The sequence below is a fragment of the Adiantum capillus-veneris genome, chromosome 5 (genome assembly GCF_014529385.1).
Source record: "Adiantum capillus-veneris isolate H3 chromosome 5, ASM1452938v2, whole genome shotgun sequence".
Taxonomy (NCBI): Eukaryota; Viridiplantae; Streptophyta; class Polypodiopsida; order Polypodiales; family Pteridaceae; genus Adiantum; species Adiantum capillus-veneris.
In genome coordinates, this window is record NC_140935.1 from 119,331,705 (window position 1) to 119,350,837 (window position 19,133).

General features: G+C 45.2%; 1 long non-coding RNA gene across 1 annotated transcript in view; it reads right to left on the minus strand.

Annotated features, from left to right (window-relative positions):
* Nucleotides 1-3,086: 3,086 nt before the first annotated feature.
* Nucleotides 3,087-19,133, minus strand: part of LOC147457994 (uncharacterized) — a 38,420-nt gene continuing 22,373 nt past the window's right edge. Inside the window, exon 2 of the long non-coding RNA XR_015188176.1 lies at nucleotides 3,087-3,546. This is a non-coding gene — a long non-coding RNA (uncharacterized LOC147457994). The remainder of the gene's footprint in view (nucleotides 3,547-19,133) is intronic.

The following is a 19,133-nucleotide window of genomic DNA, read 5'->3' on the forward strand; positions in this document are numbered from 1 at the left end:
GTTGAAAGGATTGACACTTCATCCTATTTTTCATCTGCATTCCATCCACATTCATTTAGCAAGCATTGTCCTTTTCAAGTGACCCGAAAACTAAAAGATGTGTCTATGAAATCGTGGTTGAAGTTGTTTCAGGGAGATTCCCCAAAGGAGATTCTTGAAGAGGATGAACCCAAGATCATAGACAAAGTTGAAGACATGGAGCTGTAGAAGATTTCCTACATCGCTTTCGACGCAATCTAAAGAAGCAAGATTTGCAGTCCTTTTTGAAGTTCAAGTATCCCGGCACCCAGGCAGCAGAGTAGGCCAACAAAGATTTCTTCGCAGATTCCCCGGAGTTGTTGGTGGACTACATGGAGCCATGCAGCTCGGTACCAGTACCTCACCTTGAAAAGGGGGGGGATGTCACGTGCACATCTAGCCCTATGTGCGTGTGGACAAGCTGTAACTGCCATTAATAGGGTTTAGGACAGCCTAGAAAGTATTCTGGCACCCTTGTGAGCATGTACGTAGAACCAACATGTCCACGCACTTTAGATTAGTTGCATACCTTCTGATTGCACATGAGCATAGCCAGTGTTTGTTATGAGTAGGATTGGATACAATTGCATTAGTACCCAACCTAGGTATTTATCTGCATGTGAATCACCTCTTATTAGTAGTTTATCAACTTATTAATAAGTAACATTTTTGCATCGTTTTAGAATCGTGGGGATTTTTAAGTGGCATTGTCCGACCCATCTTTTATCCCATATACAAGTGACCCTAGGGGTCCCTTCTCAACAATAAGTCAGTACTTGTAGTACAAGTACCAGTACCCGCAGTACCTCAGCCATAGTCACAGAGGACGCCCATTTTTGGGCTTCCTGTCCCCACTTGCTGTCCCACCCTCTTTTTTACATTAAAAATCCATTTGAGCTCCGTGCCTCGTTCCCCGTCCCCTGACGCGTCCCTTGTGACTATGACCTCAGCACCTCCCTCGCATTTTTGCACCAAATCAGCTAGAGCTTCTAGAATTCAGCCCATCGTACCAGATCAACCAGCGTTTTCATATTTCTGCATTAGATCAGCCAGCATTTTCATAATTCAGCCCATCGTACCAGATCAGCCATCATCGACATCGGCGATAGCAAATCAACCCATAGCCTTGTCGCAATTGCGGATCCCAGCCAAAATCCTTAGCATTTTTGCATTCCAACCTTTAGCCTCGCAGATCCAAGCATTTACCGCAAATCTAGGACCATTGTATCAACATTTGTGCAATCTAAAGAAAATACCTCTCTACCGATAGAGAGGGAGGCCCTTGGAGGGGGGTTTGGGACTCCATCTGGTGTTAGTCCTCTCTCTCTCTCTCTCTCTCTCTCTCTCTCTCAACCTTCACTCATAGTATCATTCTCTCTTTTCTCTCTAGTCTTTGCACATCTCTCATGAAGTAAAAGGAACTCTCTCATTCAATAAAAGGAACCTTGACTACGCACTGAGCACTCGTCTTGAGCATAGACCATCAATCACTTCCACTGCACATTACAAGTATATCTTTGTAGAGCTTTTCAAAGATGAGTGCAAAGCACATGTGCAAAATATACACTTCCGGCACTTCCCTCTTGGATCACTCTTTGTATATGAGATGTATGTCATATTTATGCACCATTTTGACCATGCACGAGTAATGTATGTCAATATATATGCTAATGCATGAGCACCTATTATGAGAGGGCTAGACACTGTTGTCATTATGACTGTAAGACCTTCCTCATGGGCCAAACCATTGTGCACATGTGATATGTATGCTATGCCTACACAAGAATTACTCATGTTACACAACGCACTAATGATTAGGCAAATACACACATCAACAAACAAACAACATCTAGCAATCAAAGAACCACAAGAATAACATCAAAAACCTCAATCAACAACATGGCAAGAACAACAACAAAATACAACCATCAATTGTAGATTTATGTGGGGAAAAAAGTCCTCCAAACGAACAGCAAAACTAAAGCCATATGTATATGTGTAGCATCAATTTGTGTCTCCATACCGTCTTTTGAGTTAGGGAAGCTTGTGTGCCTCACCTTGTGTTTGGGAGACGTGTGCTTATCCGTGTGTGTGTGTGTGTGTGTGTGTGTGTGTGTGTGTGTGTGTGTGTGTGTGTGTGTGTGTGTGTGTGTGTGTGTAGGGGAGAATTGTATGTGTCATCACCTACTTGTGTGGAGGAGTTTGTATTCCTACATCCTATGTGTCAAGGGGAGAAACATTTGTATATCTTCATCCTCGTCTGTGTTTGAGGGGAGGCAGTTTGTGTGATTGCTATATCCATTACGTGTTATGTGCAACAATACCCACAAGGCGAGGATTGTCGGGGTGCGGGCATTGTAGCACCTCAAGAATGTGAAACCCCTCTCCATGTAAGCATCCTACGTGTCAAGCCATGCGTGCTATCGTATGTGAATATGATGTGGACAATCCTAATCAGCGGCCTATGTGGAGGATAGGGCATCTAGTAATGTCACCCATGGTGTGTGTGTGTGTGTGTGTTTGGGGGGGGATTTACCTCTCTAGCTCTTCTTAAGAGCACACAATGTACACACTCATCATCATGCATTAACCCGAGTCTGCTTTGCATCAACTCACTCTCTCTCTCTCTCTCTCTCTCTCTCTCTCTCTCTCTCTCTCTCTCTCTCACACACACACACACACACACACAATCAATCAATCAATTGCTAATTCGATTACTGTTGCTAATTACATGTATTAGCCATGAATAGCTCTCTAGCTAATCCACCCTAAATCTACAGCAGTCAGAATAAGATAGTGTACGGTCTTGGACTTATTAAAGTCTCTCAGATAGACAGAGTGAGTGGAAAAATTATCTTCCACTAGCAAAGTTTTCATACAACAACAATATTCACTCTACTACAACAAAGCAACTTTTGAAATTATCTATGGTAACCACATCTTCCACCCATTCTCCTTACCAAAGACAAGATTTTTGCAGCAGATGAATTCGTTAGAGATATTGATACAGCTTACAGATAAGTTAGAGCTATTATTCAAAGGTCTCAAGCAAAACAGAAACGTGAAACTGAGAAGCATCATCGTAAGATTGATTTATAGTTGGGACAATATGTTCTTCTTAAGTTTGAAAGGGCCCAATTGAAGAAACAAAGGGGACAAATATGGAAAGTAGTTAAGCAATCCAACAGATATTATGTTCCTTTCAAGATAACAGGTATAATTAATGACATCACTTTTTGACTGGATCTTAATCTAATTGGAACATTCACAATGCTTTTTCCATATAAGCTTACTTAGACCATAAACCGGAACCCCTTCAACAGAGCCCATAAAAGAAGACCTTCCTGATGTAGAAGAGACAGAAGAATTCCTTATACCTGAACAAATTTTGTAGCATGAAGAAATGACTTTATGCTCAGGCAAAGCAAACCAAAAGTATTTGGTACACTGTAAGAATTACTCTTATTCAGATGCCCAATGGATGTCCAAACAAGAACTTCAATGTTATCCAGACTTCTTGAAAACACCCTACAATTGAGGTCAATTGTTTAGAAGTCGGAGGGATATTGCTAAATTGACTACTTTTACCTTTATTTAAATTCATTAAAAATGTGTTTGTTAAGTAATAGTACAAGTGTAAATTGTTGGCTAGACCATTAATGAACAAGTGTGTCTGATGCTTCACTAGAATCGGGTATTGGGGCATTGTGACCGGAACACTATAAGTGGCAGTACAAGATAAGTTAGACTGCTTTTGCACACCAAGTCAGCTTGCTGGAATCAGCAATGATGAGTTAGACTGCTTTCCATAGCTCAAGTTAGTCTGCCGGGAACAAGATAAGTGAAATACCAAGCACATGATTGAAGATGGGCTCTAAGTACGGGAAACCGATGTCGCTCTAAGTGCATAAGTGCATGTCATTTATGATTGTTTGAATTCCGAGGATGCCTGGGTTAATGATTCGCATGTGTCATGTAGTGTGGATAGTCTTGTTCTCCTAGGAAGGCTAAATTAATTAGGAAACCACATTCTCTCTCCAAGAATGTCAGTAAGTAGGTCTCTCTCTAAGTAAATATGCTAGGGGGACCCTACAAGGGTGTTAGTGTATGCGGAGTGGAGTATATTTCTTGTAAATGATGATACCGGATTTGGAATCTCCACCGGAGCTTGTTTGTGCGGTCGGTGTAGCACCAACTAGCATTCTTGGTAATTCTGCCTGACCAACAACTGTTGGTGGTGACCCCTACCTATTCCCGACATGGACCTCTCATCATCCAACTCCACCTACCACAATGCAGAATCACGGGTTTAAGTACAACAAATATTATGAGAAGTCTAGTGAGGATCCTGACTCGCATGACTGATCTTAGGGATCGATTAGAAAATAAAGCATAGGAAGGGGGGCATTATCCCCCCATCCGCCTATGCAGAGTACCCAAGTACCAGGGTACAACCTCACCAAGGAACTTCGCCACAGACACATGCCCTGCGGTTCCATCCCTCGAGTGCGGATCACGACGTACCCAGAAGGGCAGCCGCTTCCCGCGAGCCTCCCCACCAAGGAGAAAAACAGTCCTTACTTCAAGGTCCAGCGGCGGGTCGATGTCGTTAAAGGTGGAGTTGAATCGGTTTAGCCAGTGCCCCCTAGAATCACCAATCGCTGAACAAGACACCAGCAAATGCGAAAGCGAACAACCCTCTAACTAGGAGCACAGCGAGCAAATACTGTGTCCGCGCCTCCAACTATCAGCCAGATTGAGTCCGCCTACCCTCGCAAGAGCCAGCACTCTCTCTTCTTTCCTATTCACGATAGTGCTCCTATTGAGCTGCAGCACGTATCCATGTGTTTGTTCAAAGCCGGTCATCTTATAGGGCTCCAACGCCAGGCACGAATGCATCTCGTCCCACTTGTCCCGACTCCCATGCGTGGTAGCGAACTGAGCTATAGTCAGCCGCTAGGATATACTTATTCATCCAATTTTGGGTTCATGTAGTCCAAGTCCACTTCTTGAACGGCTGGTTCTTAGGCTTCTTGTTTACCAAGGAGCCTATCCAGGTGGATGAAACCGAGCGGTACTTGTCAAAAGCCCTTACTCCTTGTCCCCCACAAAAGGCAGGTACGGGTGGATGTTAAACTCGTGGTGGAGAGTTGCCGTCCCCATAGAGGTCGACCTTGCTCCCTTCCCGAGTAACATTCGCATCCCGGTGGCGACGAGGCGCTGCAAAGAGTGAAGGAACGCTAATCGTGGGCCCCCGTAATTTCCGCGCCATAACAAATCACTGGATACCCGCACGCCTTAAAAACAATCAATCAAGACTAGATTGGGATGGCTCGGTTTGCCAGCAGGTGCTGACATGCGAATAGGATTTTCCTACCCTTGTCCGCTCGTTCCTTGACGATACGTTCAATGGAAAAAGGTCGAGTCTACATCGATGCCAAGGTACTTGTACGTTTCACCTACTGCAACCATCTCACCACCCAGAAGAAAGGTCCTCATAGAGAGATCCTGAATCAACTCTATTGTGATATATGCCAAATGATGAACCATACTACAGCCCAGTGTAGATTCAATGCCCACAACCTGCAAAATTGGTCTCAGCCAACTTATCACCACAGATAATCTTTGAATACAACTCCTGCTGCACATTCAACTTGGGCAAGTCAAGGCTTGGCAATCATAGTCACAAGGGACGTGTACCGAGGAGTGGGGACAGGGGATGGGAGACGGGGCTCAAATGGATTTTTAGTGTAAAAAAGAGGGTGGGACGGCAAGTGGGGACGGGAAGCCCAAAAATGGGCGTCCCCTGTGACTATGCTGGCAATGCGTCCAGTGAGCCCTCCGCAATCGGCCACTCAACAATATCAACAAACTTCTGAGTCGCAACAGCAGCAGTATCAGAAACCACAGTACTTGCAACCTTAGTATCCGCAACAACAGTATGGTCCACCACAATATCCAAACCCGCACTATCCAAACCCCCATCCACCAGTCGCAAAAAAGTCCTAGAATGACTCCGGCAAAGTGAATGTGGATGGCACTATGGTGGAAGAGGATAGTACATAATACATAAGCAATTCGAAGGAATTGCTACTGCAACACGTGTCACAAACTGGTGACGTGGCTGCCCAGTACACACACACACACTCCCCCGTAGCAATGGACCCCTGGAAAATGCGTTGAATGCTGACGTGTCACTGCCGTACGGACCTGGCGTAGCTTTTGACTTTCCTTTATTTGACACAATGTAGAAAGAGAGAGGGCTTGAGTTAACTTGCTTTATTTTGTGAAAATTGCAAGAGAATGAGAGAGAGAGAGAGAGCTTTTAAAAGCCCTAGCTTTTTAATGGACAGCTTTTGCGGCTCTGCTTTGGGCATCCCTTGTATTTAAATAAGTGGGCAGGCCTCCCACTTCTCAGAGAATCTGGATTTAGAGTCTAAGAGTGAGAGCCTCCCACTCGCTTGTACTTTGAGTTGTAGATTAATACAAAAAGAAATACCGAAAGGGGCGCCAGTCTTTGGGGCCAACATCTCACGGAACTCCACCGGGCCAGTGTCGAATCAATTGTGAACTGTGAACTGTTTGAAGTGATTTCTTGTGGTGTCGTGGTAGATTCTCGACTTAAGAGTGTCCAAGTCAGTTACAGTGGTATCAAAGCGTGGCCGATTTCTCTGCTACCAAGATTCCGATCCTTTTTACGCGGCACTTATGGCTTCAGACAAAGACCATTTGACTCGCTCTGCATCTGGAGATGCGGGAGGAGATCACAAAGAAGATTCACGCGAGTACGGCCCGCCTCGGCCTACTCCGGCGGAGCTTGTAGAGATGGAGCGTCGACGACTGATCGACGACGTAGGAAAGATGATGCTAAATTTTGCGAAGGACCCAAAATTTGCAAAATTTATGACTCAGACCTCCTTCGACCAGGTGTATGCATAGTGGCAGCAGACCACAGAACCACCCCCCGAACCAGTACTCAAGAAACCTCCTCCTACCCCAAGGATGTTTACTGAGCAGGAATTAGAAGAGGTGGTTGATGCACGGATTTCTTAACTTTTTGATGCGCAGAACAAAGCAGAAAAGCACGACAAAAAGCAGAAGAAAGTAGCTGACTTCTAGGGTTATTTGGGTCGTCGGACTACTTTTGCCTCTACCAAAAAGCAGAAGAAGCGTGTGCGGTTTGAAGGATTACCTAGTTCTTCTTCTTCTTCTTCTTCTTCGAGTTCTTCTAGCTCTTCCGATTCGAGCGAAGAAGACAAAAAAGGTAAAAAGCGAAGCAAAAAGAAAAAGGGCAAGAAAAAGGCAAAGAAGTCTAAATCTCGCCCAGTTTCGGACAGTTCTATAGAAGACTCGTCTTCAGATAGTTCGGACTTCGACGGCCGCAGATTCTATGCAAAGAAGAAGAAGTTTTACAAAAGCCAACCAGTATGACTTTCTGGAAGATAAAAGCAAGAAACTCTGAGAGTTCAAAGAAGGTGGACAGTCAGTTAAATTTAACACGTTTTCTGGTTTTCAAGATGCTTCAAAGGCTTTGGCCTTCATACAACAATTTGACATAGCTTTCTCTGGAGGGCGTTACTCAGAGCACTCCAAGATTCGGAGGTACGCTACTTCTTGTCACAGAAGCAGTTTTCGGAAAACCAGATGCGGTGGGCGAACATCTTGTCACAGTTTCCCTTCCAGATTGTCCATGTGCAGGGACAGAAGAATTTGGTGGCAGATGCTTTTTCTCGGAAGCCGTCGGCTCTGCCTATTTCCGCGATACATCATAGGAGCTTCGAGGATATGCTCGATTAGTATGCCACGGATACAGATTTTGCAGACATTTTCACACGAATACGGGATGGGAGACAGTAGCTGGATATTCCATTCGAGATGGCTACTTGATGAAGAAAACCATGTTGTGCGTTACACAACAGTTGAGGGAAAAGGTTATGACCCAATGCCACAGTCCACCTTTTACGGGTCACCGCGGCATTGCTACCACCTTGAAAGGGGTAGAGAGATACTTCTTTTAGCCGACACTCAAGAAGGATGTGGACGAGTTTGTGCGCAGTTGCTTGGTATGCTAGAAGGTCAAGTTTGATAGGCATAAAGCACAGGGATTGTTACAGCCTTTGCCCATACCCACCCGCCCTTGGGAAAGTATTGCAATGTTTCATTTTTTATCTCCCGAGAACACAAAGTGGTCACTATGGTATCTGGACGGTTATTGACAGATTTAGCAAGCAAGCTCATTTCATTCCAGTGAAGAAAACAGTCAAGCCGGATTACTTAGCGAGACTATTTGTGGCCCATATCTTCAAATTACCTGGCATGCCCGAGACGATTGTCTCCGACAGGGACCCCAGATTTACGAGTTTGTTTTGGAAGGCAATTTGGGAGAACATTGGCACGCGGTTGCAGTTCTCGTCATCTTTCCACCCGCAGACTGACAGGCAATCTAAGTGTCACATGACGGGCACAACGTGCCAATAGAAAAGAATAGACTGAACAGGCTTTTAGCACTTCAATAATAGCTGAACTAAAAGAGAGAGACGACACGTGACACGGAGTGGCGGAATTCCACCCCAGAGAGTATTGGCCCCAAACCTTGGCGCCCCTTTCGGTATTTCTTTATATTGCATCAACACAGTACAAGCTGGTACTCCAGACTCTGCACCTTCTTCAAGAAGCATGTCAGAGAATGAGCCCTAACCTCATATTTAAAGGCCCTTGGCCTAAAAAGCAATTACAGTGAAAAGCCTTCTAACTTAAAAGCATCTCGTCCAAAAGCAAAGCCAAAAAGCTATCAACGTAAATCACGGAAATTTGTACAGCTGCCACGTCATCAACCAGCGCAAAACGCGAAAATCCATACAGCCTGCCACGTCATCATGCCAGCGCAATTTTCAGAAATCTACCACGTCATCAGTTTTTGCGTGTGTGTCCATAAGTTGGGAGGACTTCTTCTGCTACTTGTTCTTCTTAGGGTTTAGGCCCCTCGGCCGGCATCTGTAAGTTGGCTCCATTCTTTAGGCTTTGACACGTCAGCAGTTTGTTACACCTCCCCTTCTTGAAAGAGAGTAATCGTCTGCGATTACAGCATATCTGCAAAACAACTCAAGTTAGCTCTAAAATTTCCGAGGGACATTCTGAGAAACAATCAGTTTGCTCTTTTTATTAAGGAGTTAGCTTCTCCTTTCTGCTCTTTTGATCAAGGAGTTAGCTTCTCCTTTCGGCTGTTTTGATCAAGGAGTTAGCTTCTCCTTCTGTCCAGATCGGAACTCTTGATATTCCGGCGTAGTAAAATTAGCCATCACACCCAGACCGTACTAATCTTCCACAGGTGTCTTGATGCATTAAAATTACATACCCAGGCAATCTCATCCAATTAAGAATATTCAATAGTTGGCACATCACAATGCAACACAAATGCTTACATATGCATGTTACAAGACATAGAAACATAAAGTCGCCGATGAACACTCCTCCCGCATAACCTAACAAGGTCCGGGCCGGGAGATATTCAACGACTCCCTCATCACTCCTCCCGCATAACCTAAAAAGGTCCGGGCCGGGAGATATAGAGGCCTTTTACAACCAAACGCCCCCCAGACCACAGCCTGCATCGTTTGGAGGTGCTAAGAGTAACCATTGCTCAGACTTCTTAATACTCCTCCTGCATAACCATCTAGGTCCGGGCCGGGAGTCAAAAACAACAATACTCCCCCCGTAAATAACCACAAAGGGTCCGGGCCATGAGTAAAACCAACACTTTTCAATCATTCAATACTCCCCCCGCAAATAACCACAAGGGTCCAAGCCATGAGTAAAAACAACACTTTTCAATCATTCAATACTCCCCCCGCAAATAACCACAAGGGTCCGGGCCATGAGTATGAACAAGCATTCTCAAACATCATTTCTCACTACTCCACCCGGGAGTAAAATCACCAATCAATGAAACCAGTATTAAAACCAGAGTCAAATATTTCAAATCGGCACCAAAACGGGTTCAAAACAGATACCATCCATTTCAAACAAATTTCAAACAGGATCACCAAACAAGTTCTCAAACAGATTTCAAACTTAAAAAGCAATCTCAACATCAGTCGAGCTCGAAAAGTCGACTGACTTTCCATCCTGAAACCTGCACCAAAAATTAGGGTTAGGTTCATTCCATAAGGTCGTAGCCGAGCACAGCATGGTCCATCAGCTCTTGGACAGACAGTGTTTCTTTGGCGGCGATGGTAGTCCCAAGAGATAGCAATCACACCGAACCTCCAAGGTTATCAACTCGAGAAGAGACATCTACTGAGAGACGTCCAAGATATAATCTGCTAGGGTTTCCATGGCAAGCATTTCAGGATACCCCATTCTGCCAGAAGTTACATTCCAAAGGAAGATGTCAAAAACCATATAACTTCGGGCAAAATTTTTTCTTGAAAGCTTGCCAAGTCCTTGGAAGTGTACGGCTTGGTAGCTATAGACATCTGCATGGTACTGTGTCTGAGAAAAACAGTAGCTCGAAACAAACCTTGGATCCTTCTCTTGCAAGTGATCTTAATGGCTTAGGCCCTATAAGACATGAGCGGTGAAGACGGGAGCGCGCCCGATGAGCGATGAAGTAAGGGTGGGAGTGGCTAATAAGTCCGGGTTGGAGAGCGAAGATACCTCAAATAAAGCTCTGTCTGCTCTTTTGTGGGACCGGTATGCTTTCAAAAAAGCATACGCCTGATGCACTGATACCACTGTCACAAGACGAGCACAACGTGCCGATAGAAAAGAACAGACTAAACAAACTTTTAGCACTTCAATAACAGCTGAATTGAAAGAGAGAGACGACACGCGACACGGTCTGGCGGAATTCCACCCCAGAGAGTATTGGCCCCAAACCTTGGCGCCCCTTTCAGTATTTCTTTATATTGCATCAACACAGTACAAGCTCGTACTCCAAACTCTGCACCTTCTCCAAGAAGCATGTCAGAGAATGAGCCCTAACCTCATATTTAAAGGCCCTTGGCCTAAAAAGCAATTACAGTGAAAAGCCTTCGAACTCAAAAGCATCTGGTCCAAAAGCAAAGCCAAAAAGCTGTCAACGTAAATCACGGAAATTTGTACAGCTGCCACGTCATCAACAGTACAAAACGCGGAAATCCGTATAGCTTGCCACGTCATCATGCCAGCGCAAGTTTCAGAAATCTACCACGTCATCAGTTTTTGCGTGTGTGCGGGTCCTGCTTTATTTAATCCTTTATGTCACTAGGGGCCCCATCGGACGGGGCCCCCATAAGTTGGGAAGAATTCTTCTGTTACTTGTTCTTCTTAGGGTTTAGGCCCCTCGGCCAGCATCTGTAAGTTGGCTCCATTCTTTAGTCTTTGACACGTCAGCAGTTTGTTACACTAAGATTGCCAATTCAGTGGTCTAAGATTTATCGAAGTCTTATATCTCGAATCAAAAGACTCAATGGGAAAAGTATTTACCTTTGGTGGAATTTGCCTACAATAACACGATACACTCTTCGATGGGGAAGGCGCCATTTGAGATTATTGAAGGTGCTGCGAAGGATCCACCCTTCCTAAGCACGAAAGATAATATTTTTGAAGTCAATGAGTACACGCGAGACTTGGACACGGCTTTTGCCAAGGTCCGCAAGGCTTTGCAGAAATCTCAAGACAGAAAAAGGCAGCAGATCGCCATCGTCGCGATGAAATTGAAGGAAAACGATTGGGTGCTCTTACGTTTTGAGAAGGCACGCTTGAGAAAGAAAAAGGGAAAGGAGAGGCTTTTTCCAAAGCTTAGTATGCGATACTACAGACCTTTCCAGATCTATGTCTCCTTCCGACTGAAGCTGCCCGAAACTTAGAGGATTTACAATGCTTTTCATGTGAGTTCCTTGAGGCCTTTTAAAGGCGATGTGCCCGAAGATGGGAAGCCTTATCAACAACCCGAAGTGGAAGAAAACGAGGAGATCCTTGTTCCAGAACAGATATTGGCACATAAAGACAGAAAGATTAAGGGTAAAGTGATAAGGCGGTTCTTGGTTAAATTCAAGAACTATCTTGCATTGGATACGAAGTGGATGGAGGAGGAGGACCTAGCAGAAACTCCTCAAATTGTGAAACTTTACCTTGAAACTTTTGGTTTAGCATGTCTATTCCAATTGGAACCCTGAATTCCGCTTGGCCGGAAATCTGGTGCAGTGGGTATACACAAGAGTGGAGTTACTCCGCTCCTTTGTCAACAGATGCCTCGATTTTTTATACTAGAGTCACTGATGTCTCTTTGAGATTCAGGGATACTAAGAGCTGACACTGGAGAGTATTCTGTTGTATGACTTTATGAAATGGAATTCCGGATAATATGAAACTGATTTGTTCTTGACTTGTTTAAGTGCAGGAACTGATAGACGAAATGACTGCAGCATTTTGGTCTGAATGATCTCGATAGACATGGTTGCAATAGGGGTTAGTCAATCAGGCATCTTTGGGGTCTTGAGTGGATCTAGATGCGATTGCTAATTGCATTGCCGATAAATCATGGTCTAAGATCCGAATGAATGTTCACTGTGATTTGTCATGTGATGTCCAGTGATGTCGTGTGATGTGACTGTCGATTGGTAATTGTGCTAGATGTTTGTTCCTAGTGCGTCGGTACTGACAGTCATTTGTCATGTGATGTCGTGTGATGTGACTGTCAATTGGTACTTGTGCTAGATGTTTGTTCCTAGTGCATCGGTACTAACAGTCAGTGTCTGCTAAGACAGTTTATGGCTTCTGTTTTGTTTTGCAGGCGTTATCGAGGGCGATTACAATGCTTTCAAGAGGGGGGTATGTCACAAACTGGTGACGTGGCTGCCCAGTTGGTGGCGTGGCTGCCCAGTATACACACACACACACCCGTAGCAATGGACCCCCGGAAAATGCGTTGAATGCTGACGTGTCACTGCCGACGGACCTCCGTGATTTCCGACGCGTTTTGCGGCGCTGTTTACGGTAGCCTGGCGTAGCTTTTGACTTTGCTTTATTTTACGCAATGTAGAAAGAGAGAGAGGGCTTGAGTTGACTTGCTTATTTTGTGAAAATTGCAAGAGAATGAGAGAGAGAGAGGGAGAGAGCTTTTAAAGCCCTAGCTTTTTATGGACAGCTTTTGGGGCTCTGCTTTTGGCATCCCTTGTAAACCTTTAAATAAGTGGGCAGGCCTCCCACTTCTCAAAGCATCTGGACGTAGAGTCTAAGAGTGAGAGCCTCCCACTCGCTTGTACTTTGAGTTGCAGATTAATACAAAAAGAAATACCGAAAGGCGCCAATCTTTGGGGCCAACATCTCTAGGCATGGAACTCCGCCGAGCGAGTGTCGAATCAATTGTGAACTGTGAATTGTTTGAAGTGATTTCTTGTGGTGTCGTGGTAGTTCTCGACTTGGAGTGTCCAAGTCTGTTACAACACGAGTAGGAATTTGAAAAGCAAATGAGTTAGGTTATCAGAGTACAAGAAGATGCAAGGCAAACTATCAACCTAGGGGATGTGGAGAAGCCATAGTTACCCGGAACGGGAACGGGAACGGGAAACAAGAACGGGAGGGGTCCGGAATGGGACGGGAACGAAGAGGAGGAAGGGGGGGCAGAACGGGAACAGGGCCCCCAAATCTGCCCCCAAACCTACCCCAAACAGCCCCAAACCCCAAATGCCTACTTTTTTGCCGCCAAATGCCTACTATTGCCCATTCCCCCCGTTCCAAAACAATGTTTCGTTCCCGACTCCGTTTCGGGAACGGGACTCGTCCAGAACGCCGTTTCGGAATGTTTGGGCTGCGCTCCGTGTCACCAGGAGGTGTATTTTTCCTGTTGCCTTCCGTAAATAAGTATTAGATATATTTATTTTATTTTTACTTGTTTGTCCCGGAACCCTTGAAAAGGTGCAAGTGGACATTGCATGGCCAGTGTGAAACGGCTGCAGCCAAATGGGTTTCTCACATCGGGGATCTAGGTGGGTCAGACAGGGACTGCCCGGGCCAGTTAGCACTGAATTCTGATGAGTATGGAAGCTCGTGTGCGCCAAACTGGAATTTGGGCCACTCATCAAGTCACTGCAACTTTATAAGTTGAAAGGGGCCAGTAAATTAACCCACATTGTAGATGTTGGTCAAATGGTAGTCTTCAATGATGGTCAGGAGACCGATAGGGACGCCATGGAAGCATCTCCTAAAATTTAGGGAACTGCTATTTTTGACCGGAAAATGTGTTCGCGTCATTAGCTCTGGAATGACAAGGGGAACATTTTATTGCTCTGCTGCCAAGTCAACTGACGCACCAGTTGAGATATTTTTAGCAGGGAAAGCCCAAACTCGGAAACTGGGCGACGTGTCAGCCTGTGAGCGATTCTGCCACTCTGGGAGGCAAAAACGAGCTGCATATAAACAAAGGGGGCGCCATTTTCAGCCTCAGGTGGATTGTAGCAGGTACAGAAGCTATGGAATGCTTACCTTGCCCTCTATGCACAGTATGGTGACGAGAGTGATGCCCCGCACGCTACATACTGCTCTCTTTCTCCCCTACGTACAGTATGTTATGCCCCACTAGTGGGCTTCTCATTTGACCTATGTACAGCTGTGGGGAAATATGCTTTCGTGCCGAGGCAAGAGTCTCTTTGCACAGGAACCAGTGTAGCTGGCTACTGCACCAAAGCAGGTATACAAGAGGGTGATAACTTCTCGATTGCGCAGTAAATTCAGCATTGTACGCTTGCTGTTTTTACTCTATTTTGGGGCTGTTTTGAGCCCAAAATGTTTCCAGAATCAAGGGGCACTTAGCCCAAGGTGCAGGGAACACTGCAGGGACAGTCATGTGCCCAAATCAGGTCAAAAACAGGGCTGAACCAGAAATTACAGCAACCTGCAATTTACTGTTTTGTGCTCCCGACTGAGGGAATATGTCCATGGAACAAAGGGCCTACCTTAGAAACTGATTCGGATTGATTTCGGTACCGTTATGCTGCCGAAATTTTGCCGAATCTGGAGCGTACTAGCTGGATGCAGGTGTTGTCTTACAGGGGCTCTTTTTGTAATTCTCTCTCTCTAAATTAAAGAAATACCGAAAGGGGCGCCAGTCTTTGGGGCCTACAGGGTGTCGGTCTCGTGTGCGCAGTGACATTCTAGTCGCTGGACGCAACTGTGTTCTCTTCCCTTCTCAGTGCTTTGTGTAAAGTTTACAGGTAATTGAAATAGTACCGCCCTCTACGTTGTACGGGCCGGTTATATGGTTCCATCGACGGGATAGTCACTTTTTCTTCAAAAAGTGCAGCGTGGATTGTTATGGGTGAAAGCAACACAGAGCTTGTCGATATGGCAGAGAAGAGAGACCAAGTACCTGAAGAGGGATCTTCCTCACATGGTACAGAGAAAATTCCTTCAACTCTTCAAGAAGAGGATAGGTTGTTTAGAACTCAGCTGCGTTGTTGCATGGACATGTTTCAGCAGTTGGCTAACAACCCAAGGATGCAGGAATTCTTACAGGCTCCGACACAGGGTTTTCAGCCTCCTACACAGGGCATGACTGAGCCGTTGCAGGAAAAGGAGATTTCCAATGCGCAGAGGACTCATGATGCTCGAGGGAAAGCCCATGTGGTTGAGCAACTAGCGGTGTCCAATGATCCAAAGCAACTTGCTTTAGCTGGACAGGAACCGTTTGTGAATGGTCAAGGAAGCAATGAACAGGCTATGCGTCGGACCCTTCCATTACCTAATACTTATCCTGGTTATTTTGGAGGTGGTTCAGTGTTTCAAGCTATGGCTGGACCTTCCACAGGTTATATGCCAGGGAATGTGTTCGGGACAATGCAAACAGGCATGGGTAACCCTATGTACGCGAACATGGGTGTCCAACCAGGTTTTCAAGGTGCCTATGGCCAGTTTCGAGTGCCTGGAACACAATTTGGTATGGCTGGTTTTTCGCAGCCATACGTACAAAATGCAGATATGACAGGGAAAACAGTTGATGCGAGTGCTGGAATGAACACTCATGAAGCACCACTGTTACAGGCACCTGTTTATGATAATGTGGCTCCTTTGAGTCAGCCTAAGGATTACAAGGAAGGTGGGTAGGGAGTGAAGTTTGAAACTTTCAGAGGAACTGAGGACCAATTAAAGGCTTTGACCTTCATACAGCAGTTCGATGCAGCTTATGTAGGAGGCAACTTCACGGAATCTTCAAAGATACGCAAGGCTGCCACTTTCTTGAAAGGGAATGCACTTCAATGGTGGACCGCATTGTTGAACCAAGGTCAAGCCCCAACAACGTGGGTCCAATTCAAACAGCTTTTTGCGCCTGCATGGTTGACAAACACTTTTGAAGTGGATGTGATGACAGAATGGCACGAGTTGAATGCTAAACAGTGTGCGAACTTGGAAGAGTACAATAAACAGTTTTGGGCCGCACTGTTGCCAGTCACCTCTTACACGTTTGTGCCGTTGTCAGAACAGATTGAGAAGTACTGTTGCGGATTGCCCAAGAAAATCAGGGACTACTGCACAAAGACTACTGTCATGAATATGTTTCAGTTGATAGAGAATGCAAGAGTGGCCAGCAATCTGTCGAAGGGAGATTCCAATGGATTTAATAGCCACAAGAAAGGGTCCCAGGGCAAACAGTTTTCAGCCAAGGGCAATGTTGCAGCAAAGCCTTCTGAGCCTCCTTCAAAGAAGCCCTCCACTGAAGAAGGTGATACGTCCAAGAAGCAGTCTAAGTCTTCTTCGAGACGAGGACAAGGACAAAAGAGGCATTTTTCTGGCAAAACTTTTCAAGAAAGGAAAGCTCTTAGGGAGGCCAAGAAATGCTACATTTGTGAACAGGAAGGACACTTTGCAAATGACTGCCCACAGAAGAAGTCACAGGATAAGGATGACAAGTCGGACCATAAAGGGAAGAAGCCAAAGCCGAGTGCAGGACTTGTTCCAAATTTGGTTGGAGATCAGCCAAACACAGATGCCACGGAGCTGTGCAGAGCTTGGGGCAAAGTTAGAGACCAAACAGTGCTGGTTTTCTTTGATCCAGGAGCCCGTGCAAATTTCATATCACCAGAATTGGCATCAAAGTTGGGCATTCATGCAGAGGAGATGGGTATGACAGGCGAAGCAGGTTTGGCATGCCCAAGACATTCAGAGCCTGTTACTCCCATTCTGGGAAAGCTTCGTCTGCACATTCAGAGCTATGTGGATGCGGAAGAATTTCATATTATGCCGCTTGAGGGCTGTGATGTGTTATTGGGTATCCCATGGTGTTACAGGTTGCATGCTATGGTGGATACTTACAACAAAAAGATTACCCTTGTACATAGAGGAAAGACTCATGTCCTTGATGTAAAGCTTAAAGGCGAGTCTGTTCCAGTTGTTTCTGTTTCTGCTATTTCATCTGTAATAAAGAATCATCTTTCTGCGTACTTGATCTTTGCAAAAGAAGTACCTCAAGTTGTATCTAATTTGTCTACCTTAGATAAAGACAGGTCAACTTTTTTGAGTGGTTTCAGTGATTGTTTTTCGGACTCTTTGCCAGGGGAGTTACCCCCTGAGAGACCTGAGGATCATACTATAGATCTTGTGTCAGGTTCTAGTCCACCGAATAGACCACCATACAGGGTTAGTGCAGCCCAGCAGAAAGAGATTATGGGTCAGGTCAACGAGCTTTTAGAGAAGGGGCTGATTCAGCCCAGTTCATCCCCTTTTTGTTCGCCTGTACTCTTAGTGCAGAAGAAGGATGGTTCATGGCGCATGTGCATTGACTATCGCGCCTTGAATAAGAATACCATCAAGAACAGGTTCCCCATACCGAGGATAGATGACATTCTTGATCGGCTTGAGGGAGCGTCATTGTTTACAAGAATAGACCTAAAGAGCGGGTATCATCAGATACGCATTAGACCAGAAGATGTCCATAAGACTACGTTCAGGACCAAGGTGGAAAGGTACGTAAGGTACGGTACGTGTTCGGTACGTACTGTACGTAGTACCGAATGGATTGAGTGGTAAAGTACGTAAAATTCGTAAGGTTTTTTTCGAAAACGTCAAAAACCTACAATACGGTCCGTACTTGATAATAAATTCATAAGTATCACTTCTAGGATATTAGCTCACTGTTCTACTATCCAAGGCTGTCATAAATAGACAATCCAAGGCGAGTCATGACCACTTTCTCGACATTCAATATTCACAAACAAATACAATTCAAAGCTTCAGTTCTCTCTCAAATATACTTCAACAAACTTCAAACTTCAAACTACAGAGAACTTCATATTCATCATGATTTGCACACTGTATAGTATTCGACAAACGAGACTTGAAACTTGAGAGGCAATACAAGTCATAAAGTAGTGAAATGACACAGAATCATAGATGGTAGACCGTAATCTCATCAAAATACCAAGATGAATCATGATAGAATCCATACAAAAAAAATGACATCTAATAAACCATAATCCACAAAGAAAGCCACAAGTCCCGACTCAACAAAACTACGAAGCATGCTAGCAGTTGCACTGCTGCAAAGTACATACTACTAACTGAATGAGAATCAAAAATCCACATCAGACTCTGAAGATGAGGAGTCCATGTTTCCATATGTCAAGACATTGCCCTCCTCATCAAACTCTGGCTCAGTAGTGGTGGGATCTCCTGAAGCACCCGGCTCCAGCTCAAGTGGGTCGTCCTCCTCTGAAGTCTGAATGAGACGCACTGCCTCATTTGCTCGAACACGGCTACTACGCACAGGCAGCCTCCCACGCGTGTCTCTTGATCTGTATCCTCATCTACATCTTGAGAACAACGAGCCCTTTTCCTGCTAGTGTCCTTTTCTTGCTGTGTCCCTGTATCTGACAAATCTGTAAACAATGCATCCTGCAAGGCATCCTGTGTTGCCTAATTTGCTTTCTTACCCTTGGACGAGGGAAGACCCCCTCTCGGGAAGTGCTCCAACCTCAAAGCATCCTTTATCGCTGGCGGAATAAGCTTGCACCCTCCGCACTGGCCAGTAGTGCCAATGCCAGTAAGGTGCCTCAACACACGCGTCATCGGACTTGTCTTCTGTTTTCCACAATATTTGCAGGCCCAAGTACGTGTTCCTGATCCTGCTTGCCCTCCTACAT